Raw genomic sequence first — 4,180 nt, 5'->3', positions numbered from 1 at the left:
ACTAGCAACGGACGTTTTATTCCGTGTCACATTGCCTGATGAACGGACGACCGGTTTACTACGCGGAGGACAACTTGCCCGTCTGCACCGGCTTATAATATCACGGCTGACTCATCTGTCTGCTCTTACAGCGGACTCACCCATGATTAATTTCAGTTTCACCTAGTGATCATCAACTTCATGGCGGATTATTTTCGGCCTAAACACATCAGGTGACATCCATCTAAAATATATTTTATTAGCACATATTATTTTTGTCAAAGAGCAGTTTACCTTTGCCTTGGTCTGCAATATCGTTTATGCAGGACAATTGTTCATTACAAATGAGGCGCTATGTTACGGGCACGGAGCACGCGCTAGCAACGTTCTGCACTGGCGTTTCGTCCGAGTCCTACCACCCGGTGAATGAACGTGAGCAAGTCGCTGTCCCTGTGGCCCGATTTACATCAGCTTGCCGGGACCCCGTGCGCGATTAACTCGCCCGTCCGAGCCGGTTTACGACACCAGTGCCGATCTTCCCCGTCCGCATCGGCTTACAATGCCGCGGCCGACTCACCTGTCCGAGCTGCCTCTGATGTTGCGGTCGTCCTTGTTTTCCGTCTCTCGTGGCCTGGTCTACATCAACATACCGGGCCGCACCTGTCTGCATGAGATGTTTATTAAGTATGAGCAAGTCACAGCTTGGGTAGCCCGGTTTTCTTTCAAACAAAATGGAGGCAAAATATCATATACTATCAACCGCCGTCTGCACTGGGTGGCTCAATGGGCGGGCGCACAATTCGCCGCCACTACAGTTGGTTTAACTTCAAATCACCAGTTGGAAGGAACCACTGGCCGAGTTGCTGACATGGCTCGTACGGGATCATTTACAACCCGCCGCAGTCACCTCAACCTTCTGTGGATTCACATCGTGCTATCAACACCAATGATATACAAGTTATGCCGGTTTATATCATGGTCATATATGGAGAGTTTCAAGTCAACTCCTCGAGTCACCTTTGAGACTCGGGGGCTACGATGACATGACTCAGCAAATTTTGCTAGTTTCAGCAAATCTAAGAACCCCAGGACGATAGAAGGAAAGATAACCCGGTCCCGGAGGCTACTGTTATATTGATGAAAATTTAAAGGCCGTCAGAAAATTCCTGGCTTAGAAAGTATATGACAGTTACAAAATCCCAGCTCAATGAAGAAGTTCCGGGTCATCAGAAAGGATTTCGGTTTAAAATCCGGCTCAAGGGAAGTCAGACTCACTAAAGCTCTCAAATATCCGGTTTACAATCTGGTTCAAGGGAAATCTGTTTTCCCACAAAGCTCTGAAGCTCTCGAATCCGGTTTAAAAATGTCCGGTTCAAAAAGGAATTAACTTCTCGCAAGTTCGAGTTTAAAGGCCGTCAAAAAATTTCCGGCTGAAAATGAAGATTCTTGTTTAAAATCTGGTTCAAGGGAAAGATGTCTCCCACAAAGCTTTGAAGCTCTCAATATCCGGTTCAAAATCCCGGTTCAAGAAGAATTTATCTCTTGCAAAAAGTTAAAGGTTGCCGAAGAGGACCTGCTGCCATGATGCGCGGTTCAAACATGGGTATCCTGCCTTATTGGCTTATCATATTATTGATCACGTGGGGGCTTCTGTTGTAAAGCGGCGTCCTGTTTGCTCATTGATCCGGCTTATAAAGTCATATATGAAGAATCACTTGGGGGCTTGGTCGTATTCGAACCATAGCTACACCTCTTGGTCGGCGCAAGGCCACCAGAAAAATCACTTAGGGGCTTGGTCGTGTTCGAACCATAGCTACACCAGAAAACTACTTAGGGGCCAAAGAGAGTGTTGCAAAAAGAACAACTCAAACATAGGCACCCACTGAGCACAGCTCAAAATGTTACTTGGGGATTCTTTGCTGTCGCAATGAACAAAGAATCTACACTTGTAATAGGCTATCAAGCCATGGCTTGGAAGCCTGGTGTATACACCTAAAACCCCGGGTTAGCCTGCCTTCTTAAGTAAGTCACTCCGCCCAGGTAAACCTGGTATGACCCGTCGAACTTTGACTAGTTACTCTGATAAGACCCTGAACTTGTCAAGTTAAAACGACGATTGGTTAAGGATTGAGGACCATCTTAAAAGGCTTTGTAAAATGGTTTAACTCAGTGGCCTGGCAACCCATGAAAAGCCTCGAATTTGGGGCCTGGCAGCCCGTGAAAAGCCTCGACTACAAGTTTTCATATGCTTTTATTTGCCAAGTTTTTCTCCTTTGATGAGATTTATGATGTTTTTGATAAACCGGCGTTCATTAACCCGGTTCGGCTTTCAACTACAAAGTTGTTAGTGCATGATCAATTATAATCGAACGTTTATTAACCCGGTCTGGTTTCGACTATAAGTTGCCAGTATTATATATGGTTAATCCGGTGTTTATCACAACCTGGTACGGTTTTATCGTAAACCGGCACAGTATGAAAGGAGTTATCATTACTCAAGATTGGGGTTATCACTCTTACTACAAAAAGTTGGTAAACCAACGATGTGATTCAATGTCACAGGTATGATGTATTTCATATTTGATTATTCTTAAGTGCAGCCTTGGTTATAAACCCGGGCTATATGTTGGGCATTATGACCCGTCCGGCGGTAATCCGCCAGGCTCTGTTGGAAAAGGCAGTGCCTAGGAGGCACTTAGGCACGCCTAGGCGCTAGGCAATGGCCAAACGCCTCGCCTAGGGCATAAATGGAGGTCTAGGCAGAGTAAGTAAGGAATTGCCTACTCAATCAAGAAATCATGCCACATACTGCACTGATATGCCAAATGGGTTATATTCCAACAGCAGTAGATGGTAATTAACTTATTTATATGCCCTAATCTAATATCAACACCCATATAATAATCACAAATACACTATGAGTAAAAACTATATTACCGCCTAGGGCGCTTAGGCACCGTCTAGGCACTAGGCGAAGGCCAACCGCCTCGCTTACGCCTACCGTTTTTTCCAACCTTGCCGCCAGGACAATTTAAACTTGTTGTATGCAGAAACAGGTTGAATAAGTCACCAATATGATGATAAATTATCCGGTGTTTATTAACCCGGCCTGGCTTTCGACTATAAGTCGCCAGTATGATTACAAATTATCTGGTGTTTATTAAACCGGCCTGGCTTGGGATTATAAGTCGTCAGTATATATTTGGATTGCGCCATTGGTATGCGCTCATAAATCATTGGATTATACTATCAAATCTTCAAATAGCCAACATGGCTGGATTTTATTATGGTTATCAATAACCAGTATTATGATTAAGGTTTTCAAAGTCGCTTTAGCGCAATGGCTATTATATTATCAATGCATATGATTTATTCTATAATTGAAGGAATAGTCCCGAGTCGCTGCAGGCTTACGACCCGGCACTTGGGGGCTACATTATTCAAGTTGAGATTATATCAAATATGCAAGTCTCATGTCGCTGCAAGCATGCACCATGACACTTGGGGGCTACCAATTGTTCCTATCAATGATTCATGGTATACAAGTCTTAATCCATTATATTCAAGGGTCCACTACTCAGTTGGTAAAGCACAAAGCTCTTAACCTTGTGGGCATGGGTTCAAGCCCCATGGTGGAGTTACATCATATGATGTTATTTTCAATTAAGTATATATAAAGTCCCAGCTCAATATTATCTTACTGAGCCGGCCCTTGGGGGCTACACGTTGCTGTTCAAATTTATATGATCATATCTACAAAGTCCCTGCACATTACTGCATAATGACCCGGCCCTAGGGGGCTACATTGGTTGAAGTTTTTATGAGTATAAGGCAATTACAAGTCCCAGGTTGCTGCAAGCATGACAACCCAGCACTTGGGGGCTACATAATATGGAATATTCAGTTGTGACTAGTGACTGAGATGAACAATCCGGATTTCTTCAAGGTTGCAACATTTATATTGAAACAAGTCTTAAGCTATCACTATATTCTCCTCTTAAGACTTGGGGGCTACAGGTAATATGCATATAAAGGAGGAACATCTTCAAATTCTCAGTTTTGGGCAAATCAGGAAGATTAATTGTGTGACCCGGCGTTGGCAACAATCATAACCCGGCGTGTATAAACGGTCATGACCCGGGATCATCAGTTTTTATAACCCGACAATCTTGGCAATGATAAACCGGCAAAGTTCTACATC

Source organism: Triticum aestivum, chromosome 1D (genome assembly GCF_018294505.1).
Source record: "Triticum aestivum cultivar Chinese Spring chromosome 1D, IWGSC CS RefSeq v2.1, whole genome shotgun sequence".
NCBI lineage: Eukaryota > Viridiplantae > Streptophyta > Magnoliopsida > Poales > Poaceae > Triticum > Triticum aestivum.
This window is presented reverse-complemented; position numbering follows the sequence as displayed.